Source organism: Cupressus sempervirens, chromosome 3 (genome assembly GCF_028749045.1).
Source record: "Cupressus sempervirens isolate cs-2001-9-10 chromosome 3, ASM2874904v1, whole genome shotgun sequence".
In the NCBI taxonomy this organism is placed as follows: domain Eukaryota; kingdom Viridiplantae; phylum Streptophyta; class Pinopsida; order Cupressales; family Cupressaceae; genus Cupressus; species Cupressus sempervirens.
Genome location: NC_143120.1, coordinates 103299839 through 103322093, shown reverse-complemented (window position 1 = coordinate 103322093; position 22255 = coordinate 103299839). Strand labels below are relative to the sequence as shown.

The following is a 22255-nucleotide window of genomic DNA, read 5'->3' as shown; positions in this document are numbered from 1 at the left end:
AAAATAGGGAACTCATATAGATCAGATATAATATATAGGCATAGGGAACAAGAACAGGACAAAGGACAGAGAGAATTAGGCACATCAGCACAGAATTTTAGTTTCAAGAATGGACTAGGCATAATCAACTTAGGGGAGTCATAAGGTATATTGTTGCTCACAAAATTTTGAACAATTTTTGAAATTTTGCATGTATGCCAAGCAAGAATAAAGAATGTACTCAATCAGATCATTTCATTAATGCATAATTAAGTGTTTTTGACACTCATGTCAAAGGGGGAGATTGTTGGTCTTAGAATGGTCTTGACATTCGAGTGTCAACACACTTAACCAACTCCATCATATATGCCAAGTGAGTTCTAGTAGTTGCTGAGTCAGAATCTTAACATGTGCCAAGCAAGTAATAGATGCTGAGCAATATACAGGTGTCGAGTCATAGTTCATGTTGAGTAAGATAGAGTATAGTATGAGCTAAGTGATTTAAGAATATTCATGTGCTAAGCAACATAGAGTGTAATAGGTGTCGAGCAATATAGGAACATTCATGCACCGAACACTAGTAATATAGTATGTGCCGAGTAGCATAGAATCAACATATGAGTTTGTGCCCTCACAAACTCAGATGTAAACTATTTTTGGAACCAACATAGAGAGATTTCAAAAAGGAAAAAGGATAAGGATTAATCATTTGCATTCCCTATGTGATCTGCATGCAGCCAATCAAAAAAACGGAGAAGGCATGAAACCAATGAGAAAAATGCAAGGTATGTGCAAAAATTTGAGATTCAATATTGATCATAGATCCTTACCTAACCCTAAGTCTTTACAATCTTTAAAAAGAGGTCAAAAACTCCATTAGGTATATGGATGAGAACAGTGTATGGGGAGATTATAGCAGAATTTTAGTGTGAAGAAGGAAAGACTTAGAGGAATAGAGCAACATTTTCATATCTAGTTGATCAGAATAGAATAGGGGATACATATAGAGATCAGATCAAGCAATGATCAGAATAGGAAGAGTAGATTTAGTACTTGAACCCAAAAATTGAAGATTGCATTCTATTAGGTCAAAAGTTATAATACTTTATTATCATTGTATTAGATGTTGAAATTCTATGTTGATAGGTTAGCTTAACAGCTAGGTAGGAGAACCTTTGGAAAAGGTGATTGAAAATCCTATGTATTAGGTGGGTTTAATAGCCTATTGTAAATCCTTTAACAGGGTGACACTTTTTGTAAAATGTTTGTAATTCCTCTAACCAGGTCACTATTGAAATAGTGTAAAGCCTTTAATAGGGTAGGCCTCTAATAGGGAAGACCATTAGAAGTGGTTGAACATATTGCTATAGTAATTTTTGTGGGTGTCATCCCCACCCCAATTTTACCTTCTTATTCCTGGAGAGTTTCTAGGTTAACAAATCTCTTGTGTCATGTGTTGATGCATGCTTTCATTTCATGTTTTCTTATATGTTTACATGCATATAATTTGCTTTTAGTTATGTGTTAGTGAGGGTTTAAAAGGTTAAAAGTGTGATACTTCTAATTCACCCCCTCCCTCTCAGAAGTACTTTTCCCATTTAAATATTCCAACATACCTCAACCACCCTTCTACCTTCAGTACTTGCACACTCACAAACACAATATCACCCAATGTGTCAGTAATGTCATCATCATAATAAATAAATAATATCTTAAATACAATTTTTTAAAACATTCAATATTCATCATCAGATATAAACATATAAATGAAATCACAATTTTAACCATCATGTCGATATCTCATAAGCTCAACATATAAAAACTTATCATAATGAAAAAATAAATTTAAATTACTATCTAATAACATGTATGATGAAATTCTAATCAAATTCTATAAATTATTTGACTCAAGTCAAGTCATACATAGTCTTAGTCAAAAGATCAATCAACATAATATGAGATTGGAAAACATAACTTAAATTCAGATTTATTTTTCTTTAAGTATCATTTTATATTGTTAATTTGTTATACAAGAGATTTTGAGATTTGATATTTTCTTCATCTTTTAATAATGAAAATTTCTTACATTTTTTATATAATTTTAAAAAAATTATAAAATTTGTACTTAAAAATATTAAACTACATGTATTGTTTGAAAATAAAAAATAACTAGCTTATATCTATCTATCTATCTATCTATCTATCTATCTATCTATCTATCTATCTATCTATCTATCTATCTATCTATCTATCTATCTATCTATCTATCTATCTATATATATATATATATATATATATATATATATATATATATATATATAATAAGTCAACAGATACCCTTCTCAAGCAATAGGTTCCTCGAGAAGGATATATTTGCCCAAAATATGTAATGAAAACTATTGCAGAGCTGAATAATACTCTCCAATGGTCTTTTTCAAAGGCACTAGTTATGAATAAATGTAATCTACTACTCCATCCACTCTCCTCCATTCTCACTAAATATTAATAAAAATTTTGAGGTTATTGTTTGCAGTAGGTGACTCTTTAATCCTTGCCATTACATTTTGACTGCATGTATTATTATTAGTTACATTTGCAATGAACAGATGTAAAAATAATTATAAAATATATGACACTTAAATGAATGTGAATTTTTTTTTAAAGTAGCAAGAGTTTACATTGATGAATGCTTCCACTGTACAATATTTATTTTTGTTCTCTCAAAAAAAAATTCTATGTAAATGTAAAACAATGAAATATTATAATATTTTATATAAAATAATAAAATATTATAATAATTAAAAATATTAATAGATTTTCTTAAATATTTCAAAAACTAATAAATAACAACTTATTTTTTTACTGTTACATATCTTAACTAGCTTAATTTACATAATCAATTTCAAAATAATAATAATAGGCATTTTCTAATCTTTCCAACCTTTTTTTTAATTAAATTTACGATTTCAAACACAACTTCAAATGGCTGCCCAGAGTTTTCTCATATTCCTTAATAAGTGTAAAATAGAAAGGAAGTGTATTTTATATAAGCAAGGATTGATAAAATATCTTAAATGGCACTTAGTGACATGCACTCTTCATTATGAAATTGATAGATACATTGAAAACTAGAAAGCAATCTTGTGTGGAAATTATAGCTCAAATACTTTTCTACACATTGACAAAAAGACTTCAAAAATTTTGAGTCTTGATATTTTCTACTCGTCAAAGACTTTGTTTGGAACCATGAGAAAACAATTGAGGTACTCAAGGCACAACGTGTGTGGGGTTCTTTGTGTTATTAATACTCATTGATTTGCAATCAATTTGATAGATAGAAGAGGAAGCCTCAATTTGTAGCATTGTGGGTTTATTATTAATATTATCAAGATAGAAAAGATAGGCAAAGACATGTTTTTTCTACTGTTAGTGCTCTTGGGCACTTGTCTAGCTTGCTCCTCCACCTCAATCTCATGGGGAGGATGCCCTTCTGAAGAAAGAAGTGCTCTCCTCTACATTAGACAAGTGCTAGCTAGTCCAGATGACATCCTAAGCTCATGGAAGGGGCTCCACTACTACTCCTGGCTAGGAATCACTTGCCACAAGGTCTCTGGCCATGTGGATCATCTCGATCTTAGCACCTCTAGTTATTCCTTGTTAGCAATAGTGAAGAATTTGAGTAGCTAAATATTCCTTGCCTTATTCTAGATGTACCATATGGAGTACCTCAACCTTAGTCAAATTGACTTGTCCCCTCTCCCCTTCCTTTTACATCTCCCCATCAACCTCACCAGATTGATGCATTTGAGCTTGGAAGATTGTGGGGCTACTAGTTGGATTCCAGGTGAGATTGGGAACATTTCTAGCTTGGAATATTTGGACATCTCCTCCAATCTTGATCTGGAGATGAGCTAATTGGGCTCCTAGATTCAAAATATGTGAGGCTTGGAGGAGATCTACATGAACAATGTGAATGTTACATCAAGTGTAGGTGATGGTGCACTAGTTGACAATGTTGCATCCCTCACCAATCTCACAACACTTGCCATGTTAGGGGTGTTATGTACAACTCTCTCTCCTCTTGTAAGCCTCACCTCCCTCTCCCATCTCTATTTTTATGATAGCTCGATACCATCCACTAGCCATTTCCCATCTGGATTTCAAACCTTACATCTTTGGTTTCCTCATAATCAATGCATTCTTGCTGTGAATAACCTTTGCAAACAAGTCTAGCCTTGTTTCTTACAACTTCTCCTTGCTCATTCATCTTATTCTTGAAAATTGATTTTGTTCCTATCACATTCTTGTCTTTTGATCTAGCAAGCAACTTCCATGTATCATTATTTACTATCTAGTTCAATTATTCCTTCATTGCTTGGATCCAATAAGTATCTTTGACTGCTACATCTACACACTTGGGTTCAACTTGAGATATCAAACATATCTCCTCATTTACTATGTTCCTTATCATAATGTCTTTGTCTTTACTTCCAATTATCTGCTCAAGAGGGTGATTCCTTGTCAGATTTTGATTAGGGGTAGGAGTTGACATCTCAACTCTTATCTCTTCTCTGAGTTTAAGACTATTTTCTTTTCTGTGCTAAAAATTTAGCACATCATTCTACAAGTCATTGCTAGTATTAAACAAAATTTCAAAATTCTATCTAAAAATTCTAGGGTTACTCTCTTCTTCATCTAAATTATAATCTATCATCTATTCTTTAGTTCCAAACTTCTCATCAATCCTTAAATTTTCACATTCAACTGTTGTCTTAGTTCTATAGTTGAAAAATCTATAACCCTTACTTTTCAATGAGTAACCAAGAAACATATCTTCATCACTTCTTGGATTAAACTTACCAATGTCATCATCTCTCTTAATATAAAATTTGCTCCCAAATATTCTTAAATATTTGACTGATGGTGAATGTCCAGACCATAGTTCATAAGGTTTCTTGCCCATACCTTTTCTAATTTGTACTCTATTCTAAGTATATACTATTGTTTTAATTGCTTCTCTCTAGAATGTCTTAGAAACATCATTCTCAAATAACATTGCTCTAGCTACTTTTGCTAGAGACTTATTTTTTCTCTCAGAAATCCCATTTTTCTTAGGTTTACTAGGTGCATATAGCTATCTTTTCATTCCATTTTCTTCACAAAATATGTTAAATTCTCTAGAGCTAAATTATCCTCCTCTATCAAATCTCAAACACTTAATCTTAACACCATATTCATTCTCAACTCTATTCTTAAATATCTTAAACTTCTCAAAAGCTTTAGATTTATCTCTAAGAAATGCTACACATGTCATTCTAGTTAAATCATTAACAAAAATAATAAAATACCTTTCACCATATAATCCTCTTGTTCTAAAAGGACCACTTAGATCTATTTGAATAATCTCCAACTTCTCTATGGTAGTCAACTTCTTGCTAGGGAACGATACTTTCTTTTGTTTAGCCAAAGTACATTCCTTACACACATCATTAGTAGGCTTAACAATCTTGGGCAAGTCTTTGATTGCAAAAGTGCTAGTAACCTTCACAATATTATCAAATTTTATGTGATAGATTCTTCTATTCCACAACCAATTGTTACCCACTTTAGCTACCAAACATGTCATCTTAGTAGGATTCAACTGAAATAAATTACCTTTAGATCTAGTACTAGTTCCAATCATCTTACCATCTATGTCTTTGATGGTGCAGGTCTTCTTAGTGAACTGCAAAAGATAACCCTTGTCCACCAGCTATCCAACACTCAACAAGTTATGCTTCAATCTATCAACAAAATAGACATCATTAGTTTTAGTTTTACCATCAAGAGTAATGGATCAAATTCCTATTAGATGATAGGTTGCATTGTTGCCAACTCTAACAATACCTCCATCATGATTCTTGAACTTAACATAGTTATTCATATCACTAATCATGTGATGTGAATAACCACTATTAATTATCCAATTATACTTCTTTTCCACTTGTGTAACTAGAGCTATTTCTTCTCTAATTTCTCTATCAAAATAATCTTGCATGATAACCACAAATCCTAATTCATCATCACTTTTACTTTGACCATTTTCATCAGATTCTTCATCTGTATCTCTTCTAGGGTTAAACTTCCCTTTATATATTTTCTATCTTTTAAGATATTTAGATGCATAATGACCAAATTCATTACAAGTCTAACATTTAAATATTTTCTTACCATCTTTTTTCTCTTCTCGCTAGAAGGGTTATTCCTTCCTCAATCTATTTGTCTTCATCAACTCTGTTGCTGGTAGTAGAATTTCCACGGGTGCTTGCTCTCCTTATCGAATTAGGTCAAATTTTTAGAGCACTAAAGGTTGTTTTGACTCTTGCAAGTTCACTTGACTATCCTAGATATGCTTTAGTTGATTCTAATCTTCCAAGTAATGTTTCCTTAGTGAAATCTTTAGTACAAGGCATCACTAGCTAAATCATCTATGCTATTGGCTTGAATGGTGGTGTCAAACTTTTCATGATCTTCCATATGGCTTCATCATATTCCTTTTTTCCACCATGAGACCAAATACCTACAAACATTTCTGATATCCTGCCAATATAACATCTTACAGATTCATTTTCCATCATTCTAGCATTTTAAAATGCACATATCCAATTCCGTAATCTCATTCTTTATGCATGATCATCACCTTCAAAAGTATATTTTCTTTCCAACTTTCATGAGATGTTACATGTGACGTTACTTGATTGTGCTTATTCTTTGGAAGTGTTGTCTATAGGTCTTCTCTTGCTCTCATGTTACACATGAATAGATCTTTCTCTTCTTCACTGCACCCTTCAATCTTTTTTTCTTCAACAATTGAATTTTGACTTTTTGTCAAGATCCAATATCCTAAACCCATGCACGACCAATGAGTCTTCATCTTCTCCTTCCAACTATCATAGTTGGACCCATCAAATCTTGGACTATACTTCTTGAACATATTAACCATTGATGTCCCAAAGTTGTTAAGCTTATTCTTCAAGGACCTTAAACTCTGATACCAATTGTTAGAATATATAGTCCACTGATATAACTGAGAGATGCAAGAGGTGAATTAGTTATCCACCTAATATCAAAATTAAAAATCTTAAATAATATTAACCATATGAGTAATATAAACTAAAATTGTAACAAGATACTCATACACAATAAGACTATATATGTTAACTAGGGAAACGCTTGATCAGAGGGGATTGTACCCACAAGATGATGTACTAATATAAATATTGCTTCTTAGAGGATAGACCCTATTATTATTTTGTTATAAAATTTAGTACATTTGATTCCCTATTAGGAGACTTCAAATCCTTATTAGGATATTCCAACCCTATCAAGAGTTGTGATAACCCTATTAGCAATTGAGGAAGATAGCTAGACCCACCTCCCAAATAACTTCAAGGGAAAGACCAGTGAACCCACTATCCAAATGATCTCTATATTATTCCATGTAGAATAATAGAACTAAAATTTACTTCCTTCCTTTATCTCTATCTTGTCAACTGGACCTCTGCTTCTTTAGATCTTCTAACCAGATCTTGAATCTCGCATCCAATAATATCTTGGATTTCTTACATGCATTCACTAAGCACTCTGATCCTTTTCACACATTTCATAATGTACACAATACATATGCATATTTAAAAAGAAGGAAAATATCCTTCCTTTATTCCATATCTTCATAATAATTCCTTGAGTTGAGCTTTAGGCTTTTCCAGTTAATTAAAATAAGACAGGTAATTAAATTTCAATTACAATAGAACTTTTGGCTCATACTCGATACAAAAATTCACATGTCTTATACTAAGGCTTGCGCACTCATTGATTTCATCATCTAACTATCCTCTATTATTGCATAATAGTGCATCACTTCATTACATCTAGGATGTAAGATAGACATCAATCATCACTTGAACTACTTTACCAATACTTTATTTTTGAACTACACTTTGTAAATTAGGTACAACTTCCATATGCCATCAACTTAGGCTTTATGAACTTAACCATTTCATCAGGATACTATGCTATACATGTCTATAAGTGCATATGACCATACAATCAAACCATTCTCCATGCCATCAAGGTCTATGTCTTCTACTTTGCAATCTTTATAGAAACAATGCTATGTTGACATCAATTACAAACACAATCATGAATGTAACATATCAATAATCTCCAATGCTTAGGATAATCCCCTAGTGTAGTATCATCCGCATTCATGCTAACATTAAGATGCTTCTTTACCTTTGCAATAGGATGCATTCACATTATATCTTCAAAATAAGTTCTTGAACTTTGGATTGGATTATAAAAAGATGTGAACATTTCCTTTACTTGAATCCTATTTCACTAATGAAGAAGGTCATAAATCATTATCTAATGAGCTAGTTTCAGTTACAAATATCAAGAGTTGGAAATAATGTTAAAATATGAATCTTCTGACTTCCTCAATATGCTCAATTCCCTTCTTTATTCTCTCACAATATTTACACATCTACTTGATATAGAATGATGATATATGCATGATGATACACTATGATGATTTAAATAGTTATAATCCCTTTTAAACAACATCAAATTCCTTTGATTGCCTTATTAGTCAAATGGAATCAATTGGGCCCCAAAGTGGGTCTAGCTAAATTTATTTTCAAATTGAAACACCTAACATCCTTGAACTAATCCAATGAACTCCTAGCACTGATTAAAATTAAATTTGACCACTAAATCATTATTTAAAACTCATTCTACCACTTTCTATAAACTATGATATTTTTCCTCAAAAGCCTCTGGAACTGGCTTTAAAAACTGACTAAAACAAACAATTGGGCCTGAGATTTGATATATCTATTCTTCTGCTCACATTATCTTACCCTATTTGATTTCACCTCATGATGATATATGGGTCAAAATATATTGATTGTCAAAGTTGCTCACTTGAAACTGCCTACAAACAAACATGTCAGGAAAAAAAACATGTTTGGTTTTGGCTTCGAAAATAGGTCAAACAAACACTTCGGACCACAAAAAATAGGGCATTAATTCATTTTCATAAGGAGAGTATAAATTTGTGATTTGGGTTCATGATGAATAATAGGACATATTTGGAAAGAGTTGGAAGTTGGGTACTTGGATTTGCAGAACTAGGAATAGTGGCTAAACAACAATTTTCACAAGCAGAATGGACCTGGGAAAGTGTGCAAATAGATTCATCAAGATTTGAAAATTTCACACTTGAAGAATTTTTTGAGTAGAACATAATGATATAATCCATTTGGTTTCATCTAACATGGATTCAGAGTTATGACATCCCGAACAGGGCTACTGATTAATTTGCACTTTAGAAACCAATAAAACTTTATAAATTACATTTGAAAACTAGTCAAAAAGATTCATCATAGGCTTTATGGAACATAATAAGTATCTGACCACTAGAATGAAATGCAACTAGAATTTTCTCATTTTGGTCAACTAGGTCAAAGTTATAACTGGTCAAACAGAGCTTCCCAAAATTTTGAGCAAAATACATTAGTATGATAACAGTAAAGAGCCAACTTTGAGGGATTCAAAACCTAGTCAAAACATATCAAAATGACTTGGAAAATGAAACATAGGTTATCTGATATGCATACTAAAACATCCCAAAGCAAAGAGTCATGAAAAATAACCAATGCAAGATATTTAGTTGCAAACTAGGCTTCATGTCATTGTTTAACACTTACACAAAATAAAGATCTAAACAATGCTCAAAAAGATGCTTCACGAAGTGATTCAGAATGACAACTTATCATCATAGGAAGCATGCATACACTGAATGTAGAGTGTTAGAAACATAAAACACCTTATAGGCCTCAAAATGGAAGTTGGGTATGCATGCAAGAAAAGTTCTTATAGGGGCTCAATTTGACACAAATTTTACTCAAAATCATGGATGCAATTTTGAGTCCCATCACATACATTTATGGATAGCTATAGTTATTTCCTTCTTAAATCATAAGAACAAAGTTATAGAAATATACCATGTTGAATAGACTGATGGAGGTCCAACATTCAAATCTAATGTATGAAAAACTCTCATGTCAACCTTTAGTGTGATGATTACTATACCAATGGAGAATTAATACCTACTCATTTTAATACATCCAATATTTTTTTTAATAGCCATATTGTTCATTGGTGAAACAAGCACTGGTCCATTAAGTTCATAATAAATGAGGATATTGCTATTAAAAGATGAATAGCTTGACTAGTGTTATTATTACAAGGTTAACCTATATATGCTAATTAGTGATGCTCTTATCAAAAACAACACCTATGACATCCATCACTAGAAAATTCAAATTACTTTCATGAATCTTTAGAGACACATATATCTTATCTCTACTACCTATTGTCCTTTATGGACTTTAAAAAATAATAATTGCTTCATTATTGTTTACACGCATACATTCTACACAATCCTACCCTATGAGGTAAATATCATCTATCCTCATCATTGAAACCTCTTCTCTTCTTCTTATACAACATCTTAAATCCTTAAATCACTCTTTACAAAATAATTTCATAGAGAAGATTTGACACCTTAATTAATCTTTCATTAACCTCAATGTCTATCATTATTCTAAATCTTTCACATAAAATATTTTCTAATGAATTTACATTCATGTTGTCTACTCCTCTTCATAGAATAAGATTCATTCTTAATTTTAATAACTCCTAATATAACATAATAAGACCATACAAAATAGATAGCATGTTAGAGTAAAGCAATTAATTGTGTTTATAGACCTAAAAATAAAAATGCAAATACAATTTTAATTGAAGATCTCAATTCTTAAAAAAATGGAGAAATATTTGAAGGAGATATTATTGCCATCTACAAAACTCATCTAAATAAGGAAAAAAATATGATGAATGTCTTTTGTGTAAACCTCGTTCACTACAAAGGATAAATGACTATCAACTCAATCTTTCGAAACATTATATTCAAATGTTTAAAAAAAATCTTTGATGGAGAAGCATTCAGGTAAAACATATCTAAATATCTCCTAAATTTGGGTATGATTGTGGAGACTACGACTGTGTTCTTCTCATTACTCAAGAAAACACAATTTAAAAAAAAAAATCTGAAATTTACAAATAACATTTGTTCATCTCAAGAACCACATTACAACTTATCCTTCAAAGAAAATGACAATACACTGTGGTAATGTTGGGTGCTAATATAGTGGTGCTAAAAGGAGTCCATCCTAGAATACAATAGATATAAAATATGGAGACACATAAATTGGCACTACACGTTTAAAGTATTCTAAACAACTATTTACAAAACACTAATACATTTGTTATAGAAATACTATATTTTCCATTAGAATTTTAATTTTCTTATATATATATATATATATATATATATATATATATATATATATATATATATATATATATATATATATATATATATATATATATATATATATATATATATATATATATATAATATCACTCGAAGATGTTGCAATAGTATTTAAACATTACAAAATATGTACAAAGAAAAGACTACCCTCTTCTTCTCTTTAAAAAAGTTGTCAAGAAAAATAATACAAAGGATAGAATATTTCACACTAGCCAATCTGCATATATTGGAGACCTCCTACACAAAGAGACAAGATTGTAAAGTCTCCTCAACTTGAACATGAACATAACATATGAGGCATGATTGTAAATATAAAAATAATTGCACCTTAATATAAATATCATATAGATCTTTCCATTGTGAACAATTCAACAAGTTGGCGTGCAATAATGCTAAGAACTATTGTGGCAAGTACTAACAATTCTAGCATCGAAATAACCAAAAAAAGATCCTTTCTCATTCTTAAAAAAAAAAATTATCTTTCAAGCTTTGTCTTTATTTAAGAACCCTTCCTATTTATCTAAATATTAAGTAGATTTTTATTTTACTTTAAAAGAATAATCTTCATTTCCTACAATTTTAAATCACAAGCTTTAGTTTATATTGCAAAGTTTTTTAAAAAAATTGAATTTACTGAAAATATATAACATGAGTTAACTATATTTTTTGGTAAAGAGATAGATGCACTAGTACATTTGAAGCCTTTTTTTGGCCAAAATTGGTTGAAATTTCAACCCAATTTTTTACCAAAGTTTGACAAAATTTGACCAACCCATTGGTCGAAGTTTTTCTTGTCAAAATTTTGACCAACCTACTAGTTGGTCAAAATTTTGACCAATAGTTGGTCAAAAACTATCAAACATGTTGGCCCAAGTTTTGCCAAGAACTGGTCAAAATTTTGACCAATGCTTGGTAGTTCTCGACCAAACATTGGTCAAATTTTTTACCAACACTTGGCAGTTCTCGACCAAACATTAGTCAAAATTTCAACCAATATGTGGTAGTTCTCAACCAAACATTGGTCAAGAACTGTTAATCATGTTGGCCCAAATTTTGCCAAGCATTGGTTGAAATTTTGACCAATGCTTGGGTGATCTTGACCAAACATTGGTCAAAAACTCCAAGTATTGGTCAAAATTTTTACCAATGTTTGGTGGAGAACATCCAAGCATTGGTCAAAATTTTGACCAATGGTTGGTCAAAATTCTTTTATGCTCACACTTGTTGATGCCCACTTTAGTAATGGCCCTTCCTATGAAATTGTTGTCTAAAACCTTTCTAATGAGATAATGTTTTATGAGCTCTTCATCAGTGGGATGGAACATGAATCTAGGAGGCAGTTGTACATCACCCATATCATGACTATAACTAAAGTTAAGAGCCTCGATTATTGAATTCTCTCCCCTATCACCCATATCCATTTCCTTTGCTATGGGAAACCAAGAAGAGAATTCAATAATAGAGGCTCTTAACTTTAGTTACAGTCACGATATGGGTGATGCACAGCCGCCTCCTAGATTCACATTACATCCCACTGATGAAGAGATCATAACACATTATCTCATTAGAAAGGTTTTAGACAACAATTTCATAGGAAGGGCCATTGCTGAAGTGGACCTCCACAAGTGTGAGTCTCAACGATGGTTCAATTCCCTCCTTTATTATTCACTATGTGTATAATCCCACACCACCCATTTGATCTTGAATGATGATGTACTAAATGTTGAGTGTATGTTCTGAGTGCTCCAAAACCATCCATTTTGTTGTTGTTTGAAACTAATGAGCAACAAAATTCTCAATATCACAGTGAAATTATTCACACAATCTAAGGATTAGCCAATTCCTAGTAGCAATTACATGAATAAACCACTTTGACCCAACTTCAACAAAACCAAAAATGGTTTTCTACTCTTTAGGCTTTGCTAAACCAAGGTGGGTATACCTAGGGATGATTCTAATGTAAACTGTGGTATGAAATTATCTTAGTTTCATTATGAATCTCATCTTTGACCCTCAGGCACATACAAAGTTTATCAATATTCTCTAAAAGCTTCTCAAATCTATATGCATCCCCTCTAAGAAAATCTGGTTATAAATCTCCTATTAGTTTACAAGTATTCTTGGAATTAGTGGCTATCTAAGACTCAGAAAACTATATGCAAATGAGTGGTGACCAACATTTGTAACTTTAAACAAAATGGAATGAAATAATTTTGATTTTTTAAAAATTATTTGATATGTATTAGTAGAATTCACCCTTGCCCATTTCTGACTCCTATGACCAGTGCCTTATCCATTGGATAGAAAATTGACTATTGGCGAGAGATCTAATTAAATAAATTGCAAAATAATAAATCAATTGTAATCACCCATTTCCCTTCTTATGAAATATCCCTTTTATAAGCTCACAAACCCTATTGATTCACTGAAGCATTTCCATAATTCCTTGAATTATGAGCAACAATAAAACCAGCATACAACCCATCTAGATTGAATTTAGCCAATTAAACCCTATTTAAGTTACTTCAAAGTAAAAAAATTCATAAAATAGACACAAAAATTGGTGACACAAATATAGTGTTAATACCCCTTTGTATTATCCTTTTGAATGACTAATACAATAACCAATGTAATTCAAAAAAAAGCCCAGAACATCTTGCTGATTTTGTCATTTCAATATCACCAGAGAGTACAAGTGGAAGCAAACTCAAACCAACTACATACTATTGGACCAACTATTTGTACTTTTCTTGAGAAACACAAAAATTATACAAGTTTTCAGACCATCATATTTCCTTGAAAACTCATTTATATAGACATGAGTTGCAACAAGCAAAGGGTAATTGTGATTGGCAAGTGTCCTTCCAAACAAGAAAGAAAACATCATAACAAGAGACCAAAATGAGCATAATAGAATGCCAAGCACATCAAAAACTCTTTGGGTAGGCTCATTTCTATTACTGCTGCAAATCATCAACTTTTGATTTGTCCCCTACTATTCCAGATCTTTAGAATACGTGGCTACCAAATAGCCAATGAAGGGTTATCCTATGGTGCCTCCAAATCATTTTTCTCCTATGGAGTTTCACTACTTTCACCTTCAATAGGAAATATTACTTTTTCACCTTCTTCTTCTATCAGATCTAGTGTTGATGTATCAATGATTTGCACATCACCTATCAGTTCTTTATCATCATTTGTACCACCTTCTTTTAACTGCTCATTAGGAGAAATATCTGCCATCTAGTTGTTAAATTGTGCATCATCAGGCCAGATGAATTGTAGGATATCATCTTGCTTCTTTAATATATAGTTAGCCTCATTTTCAAAACCAACAAAATCTTGTCTTAAATAATAATAAAAAAAACTAAACTTTAACCAATTCCTTTGTCGTGATGGCCCACCAAGCATGCCCCTTTTCATTTACAACTTTATTTATCCTTATGCAGAAAAGGTCATCTAATTCTTTTCTCCATTCATCCATATTTTTCAATTTATTCTTTCTATCCAAGGCACAAGGAAATAAATAAAATTTCTGATTCTTATACTTTCTTAAATAAGAAACAATTTTTAGTTGCAAAGAAATTTTGCTGTTATCAAAATCCAATAGGTCATTTGCAACATCATACACTTTTTCAATATGGACATGGGAAGACCTTATAACTGAATAAAATAAAAGGGTGATTTCTTTCTCCCTTTTTCCCCACTTATTAACAATAGGCTTGAGGGTTTCAACATGGATTTTTAGTTCCTCCCATACACTTGTCACTCTTGCCAACTGATCATAAAACAAGGGCCATTCAATTTTATCTACTAAATACATTAGAGCCTTTCTAAGCTTATCCTCATATTGGATATTTAGCTGTATATGTAAGGCCCATAGCTTGCTTTTCTATTCTTCAAAATCCTCAACTGTGTAATATTCTGGCCTTTGAGGTGTTTTTGGTATTTCTACAAGGGGGTTGATTTAAAAGGTTCCACTAGAGGATGGGGGTATGTTATTCTTGGCTTGGTGGACTTCCCCATTAGCTTGTCTTCAAGCTCAATTCTCCTTTTTACCTCTTTATTATAGGCCTCAAGAATTGTCTCATATTTATTCTGCAACTCAAACATAGCTTGTTCTTCCTTCCTAGTAGTGGCCAAAATAAATTTGGATGAATCCACATTCCAGTGTTCTACCTACACATGTGAGGTATTAGCAACCCTTCTTACAATTATGTTTGCCATCAATCCAAACTCATCTGGCTTTGATGGTGTGGCTCTAGATCCTCTTGTTAATGACCAACTGACCAATGCAGCTTGATCCTCAACAAATGTAGTACCCCTGAAATCCTTTTTATTGTGGTCTTGTAAATTCAATTTATTTGAAACAGAACTAGAAACTAAAGCATCAACAATATCCCAATTTGGTAACAATAAAATGTTAGAGGCCTTTACTATTTGACTCCCCTCCTTAGGGCTTATATTCTAAAATTCTTTCATCATCCCCTCTTTTGTTTGCTTCTAGATGGAAGTTTCAACTATCTCTAGATGCTCTATTTTCAGGCTTTTGCATCTCTCTTCAAAAATATGCATGTTTTCCCTCCATGAAAACTTTTGGAAAGCCCTAGATTTCATGAAGCTTTCATTACCCAAAAATTGATGACTTGCCTATTCTAACACAGGGTCCAACTCCCTACCTCTATAGTGTGCTATTGTTAGATCAAAACTTGGTAGGTGAGGTTTTGGAGGGTTTTCCTCATCTAATTTTTCTTGAGTAATAAAGATACCTCCCTGTGATCCCATCTATTAAATATACTCGCTAGTGAGTTGTTCTTCTCCAATCCTCAAAGAGGATTGATTGGGTGAATATTCCTCAACTTGAGGCCTCTCTTCTTTCATTACCTTCTCCCTCTTGGGACTATGTTCATCAGGTCTCTCATCTTGGGCTACACTAGTGGATCCCATTATTTGCATGCCCTTATGTATAGGAGCCCTTTTATTTTGAATGATAGTATAGCCAAGCTATTTTTGTACAATTATCTGACCAGCTCCTAAATTAAGAGTGAAAGCCAACCTCCTCATGACCTCTCTGGCCTTATCAGGATAAGAATCAATTAAAAAAAATTCTTCTCATTCATAGCTTCCATTATTTTAGGGAAGTTATTAATGAGCTTATTTATTCTGTCAACCTCTATATTAACATTATCTAAAGGACTATATTTTTTTTATCAAAAAAATGAATGAATTCTAGGACCTGGGAATAAACTCTCCATTTTTCCTTTTTAGTTTCTTTCTTCTACAATGAGAATTCATTCCTTATAATGTCCTCTAGATAATATGAACCATGTTTGACCTATCCCAGCTTAATCCTATGCCCCAAAGTTTGATTAAAAAATCCCTCAGAATCACAAAAATGGGGATGGGAGACAGCCATCATATACTGATCCAAAATCTTATGCAAAAGGAGCCAACTCCCTTTGGTAATCACAAAATGATGGGTCACTATAGACGTAGGGAAAATTGACCCTAGTCGCCTTTTCAATAGAAACATTTCTTCTACTCCTCCTAATTGCCACAAAACTTTAGCCATTCCTACCTTGAAAGGTACTTGGTAAGGCAAGACATGAAGACTCCCTTTAAAACCATAGATTCTGAAAACTATAGAAACAAGGTAAGGAATCATATCTCCCCAATTATGTGAAACTTTCATGTTATGGGGTTTTTCCATAGGTCTGAGGAGGTTCATTAATACTTAGGGATTCTGGGATTGTCTCTTAATATGAGGCATCTCAATTTAGAAGCAAAATACCTATCAAATCTTACAAAACTGGTATTATTTGCATCCTAGGTCATATCTACACTCCACAACTAGATTGGCAGTTCTTCCCTATTCTCTTCTCTATTCAATTCCATCTCATTACATAAATACGTCACCCCCTTGAACAAGAACATATGCATCAATAGAGAATAGTGCCCAAAAGTTTTCTCCACTTTTCCCTCCACAATTCCAACTAAACTAGTTTGACTTCCTTAGCCAAAAAGGAGTCAAAATCAAAGATAACATCTACACCAAAAGAAGCAATCTGAACCATCATATACATAAGGCCAATGGGCATGAAATCTTGCTCATCCTCACCAAAATAATGGCACAGGCTTCTGTATATTTCTACAGCCCAGGAAGTGAAAAGATTCTTCTTAAAAGGTTCCCTAAAGGCTACAGTAATTATCGACAAAGTTCTTATTGTACCAATTTGTGCCTTTAGTGCACTTCCCCTAGTCACATCCTTCTTTTCTTTGTGTTCATTTTCTAGTTCTGGCAGATTTATTGGCACATGGTAATCTGACAATGGTTCTAGGTGAAAAACCTCTCTAATTTCTTTAGGACTAATCGAGATCAGAGGCACACCATCATTTCTTCTTACCACCCTAACAACTTGGTCATAATTCTTGGTAGTGGCTTCAAGCAAATCATAATCCATGAAAACACTTGGGACTACTAGCTTTCCCAAATCAAAATTCCAGATGTTAGCATGTGTGGTAAACAAATTCGTCTTTGAAAATCGCTTTTTAAACAAGACAAGACTAGTTTCTATAGTTTTTGCATCCCTAACTCAGTTCCCCTTGTCATATAGGCCATCAGCAATCTTAAGCCTAGGGTTTAAGGAAATTAACCTTTTGACTTATGTAGGCTTGGTGGTGGATTCTGGGAGTAATTATAGCAAATCATCATGGACATTTCTATCCATATAATTAGTTTTCCTAGAAAATGCTTTCTTAGGAGGCATCTTGATTGTAATAATAGGAACTGGAATGCTATAGAGGTTGTATGTGAATACTTGCTTGACTTGCCAGACTTGTTCTTCTTTAAACCTCTGCAATTGCTCTAGAACAAATGAGGAATCACTTCACATCTTTACCAGGCTTAACACAATAAAATCAATAGGCTCGTGTGCTTAGAAAATGTGAAATCTTTGTTGGAGTGAGACTCGAAGTGATGAAATCTCATGTATTATACTCTGTTTTTCTCTCACACGAAGCTTTCATTCATCATAAATGCAAAAAATAGAGAAACAAAGTGGCACCATACTTCCTTTTTAATTTTTGATGTCAATCTTTGAAAACTCCTACGATCACAGAATGAAACTGGGTTGACTCACATTTCCTCTTAACACACTAGTAGTCAACCCAATAGAACAACTCTATTTGTACCTTTCCTCTAATGCTGGCATTTCAAACTGGGCCCATAGATGACTGAGGACACATTGCATCAACTTGCTACTTCACTATACATAACTTTCGCACATCATTCCATAGCGAGTTAGTGAGTATCATCGATTTATGCTTGATCTGACGATTTAGAATCATTTACATGTTCTATGCATGGGGATTGGATCTAAGATAGTACTGTCGCTAAGCTAGCTTAACATGCTAGCACACACATATATTATTTAATTTCTAATGACATCATTTTTCCTTGACTCTGTCATGTTTGTCATTTTTAGGCATGTCACTACCTCACTACCGGTTAAAAATAAAAACTTCCCGATAGCGACATAGCAAGCTCTAGCAAAGTCAAAACTTCTAGCCTATAAATGCTAAGTAGGATGCCACTGTGTCATTTAATCTACACAATTCATTTTTGACGAATCACTTGTTTGGGGCCCATCTCTTTTAAAATTTCCACTACATCACAACCCTCTGACTAGTCGCTACCTTACTACCAGTGAAAACATCAACTTCCTAGCTAGCAAGATAGTGACTTCTAGCAGAGTCAAAACTCTAGTGATGGAGAAAAAAAACACATTCATTGAAAATTTGTCAATTAATACTGGTGTCAAAGAAGGTGGTCATGCGTATTTATGAACTTTCATGGGAATTTTTGCAATCACATTAGTTTTAAAAAAAATTGCCACTTCCTTTAAAATCTAGGCCCTCTCTATGTCGCTATTGGCAGGTCGCATAGATTTTTTGATAGTGAGTTAGTGAGTCACTGGAGAAACTTTAGTTCTGGTGACAACATTTGCAAATTCCTCCTCGTGCATCCTTTCTAACACTGACAATCCTGGGAGATAGCATGTGACCATAATGCTTTCATATTAATATAGTTTTATTGGTACTGGACTTCACTTTCCGCACCAGGACATAGTTCTTTGATTATTAATACATGGAAGAAGTTGAAGAGTAGTCAATACACATCAACATCATGAGAAGAAGTGATTTGGTTAATAAATAGATTACTAAATCAATATGGAGTGATACAGAATAGCAAATGAGGAATTCGTAATGGGTATTTTGGTTCCCAAGTGCTGATAAGTATGATAACTTGTGATGTGAATATCAGGATTTAACTGTGTGATTTTTGAGTCAAACTCGATGACCCATGTTTCATGAGTAGTGATTCAACATGAATCCATCTCTCATGAGAATAAATGGAAAACTTAGCACTCATTGGATCTAGGTGATGCTCATAGGGGTGAAGGCATCGGGACTTCCCGGGAGGTCACCCATCCTAGTACTACTCTAGCCTGAGCGTGCTTAACTACAGAGTTTCCTCCACAGTTAAACCCAAAGCTTGCAACCCCATTTGCAAAACCTTCACCATTTTTTGTTCCTTATGAACCATTCATTAGAAAGCCCCTTAAGCTCATCAATTGATAAGTAGGAGATGATTTCCACAGCTAGTCAAATTGTGATGTGAATATCAGGATTTAACTGTGTGATTTTTGAGTCAAACTCGATGACCCATGTTTCATGAGTAGTGATTCAACATGAATCCATATCTCATGAGAATAAATGTAACACTTAGCACTCATTGGATCTAGGTTATGCTCACAGGGGTGAAGCACTGGGACTTCTCGGGAGGTCACCCATCCCAGTACTACTCTAGCCTAAGCGTGCTTAACTACGAAGTTTCCTCCATAGTTAAACCCAAAGCTTGCAACCCCATTCAAAAAACCTTCACCAAGTGTTGTTCCTTATGAACCGTTCATTAGAAAGCCCCTTAAGCGCATCAATTAATAAGTAGGAGATGATTTCCATAGCTAGTCAAACTGTGATGTGAATATCAAGATTTAACTGTGTGATTTTTGAGTCAAACTCGATGACCCATGTTTCATGAGTAGTGATTCAACATGAATCCATCTCTCATGAGAATAAATGGAACAATTAGCACTCATTGGATCTAGGTGATGCTCATAGGGGTGAAGCACCGGGACTTCCTGGGAGGTCACCCATCCCAGTACTACTCCAGCCTGAGTGCGCTTAACTACAGAGTTTCCTCCACAGTTAGCCCAAAGCTTGCAACCCCATTTGCAAAACCTTCAGCAAGTGTTGTGCCTTATGAACCATTCATTAGAAAGCCCCTTAAGCTCATCAATTGATAAGTAGGAAATGATTTCCACAGCTAGTCAAATTGTGATGTGAATATCAGGATTTAACTGTGTGATTTTTGAGTCAAACTCGATGACCCATGTTTCATGAGTAGTGATTCAACATGAATCCATCTCTCATGAGAATAAATGGAACACTTAGCACTCATTGGATCTAGGTGATGCTCATAGGGGTGAAACACCAGGACTTCCCGGGAGGTCACCCATCCCAGTACTACTCCAGCCTGAGCGCGCTTAACTACAGAGTTTCCTCCACAGTTAAACCCAAAGCTTGCAACCCCATTTGCAAAACCTTCACCAAGTGTTGTGCCTTATGAACCATTCATTAGAGATGGATTCATGTTGAATCACTACTCATGAAACATGGGTCATCGAGTTTGACTCAAAAATCACACAGTTAAATCCTGATATTCCCATCACAATTTGACTAGCTGTGGAAATCATCTCCTACTTATCAAGTATGATAGCCACTATGAGGACCAAAAACCAAGTGATAATCATAATATGTATATCCAATGATGGTCAATGATAGCTATGTAATAGGATGATACACAAATCAGAAGAAGTTGTATCAATAAACATAAATAATCAACAGGACATCAATCAACATATGACTGAGCAATAATAAGCATACAACACTCATAACCGATACCAATATAGAGGAACATCAATATATTATGATAATGATTAAGTGAAAAAATGACAAACTTTTAGATTTATTGAACCAATGAACCATATTATTATACTAGCTCATGCACACTGACTAGTGAGATTATTACTATTGGCATCCAATATGGAGAATATTATAATCAATAACTAAAGGCTGATTAATTATTGAATGAAAGGATGAAAATCTAACAAGGAAAACGTGCGTCTAGAAATGATCATGAAGGGATACAATCTTCATTATTAAAAAATGTTTTACTAACTGATCTTATTGTTAGAAGACTTGTAATGGAAAGGTGTGATTAGCAGAGGAAATGAAGGTACATGAGACATGTCCCATACAATGGCACTCCTCACTCAAGGATGCAAATATAAGAAAGCTTTTCTATTGATCATTCAGAAATACAATACAAATTATTCAAAATAAAAAACAATTTAACACATATGTCTTATATTCATTTAAAGAGTTTCTTCAAAATCTATTTCTTCTTTCAATAATTTTATCTTTATTATTCTTAGCTAAAAGAAATGAATATTTCTAAGTTTTAAATCTACATGAATAGTGCACAACTTTTATTCAACAGAGGTATGAAGAACACTCATGATAGATAGTCGTTGTCAGTACGCTCCAGAATACTGTCAGATGGCTTGTTCTCGTATGTTTTGATTGTCTCCAAGTAACAAGCACAATTGTCCACAATGCAATCTCCAAACAACAATCCTAATTAAAGACAAAAAAATTCTCCCATTTAAAAGAAAATAAAATAGTTTTTCATACATGTTTGACCCTATGTTCTGA

The 22255-nt window shown here is 33.2% G+C and overlaps 1 pseudogene; it reads left to right on the top strand.

Moving 5' to 3' along the window:
* The first annotated feature begins 3390 nt into the window (after window positions 1-3390).
* Window positions 3391-22255, top strand: part of LOC149564988 (uncharacterized) — a 52724-nt pseudogene continuing 33859 nt past the window's right edge.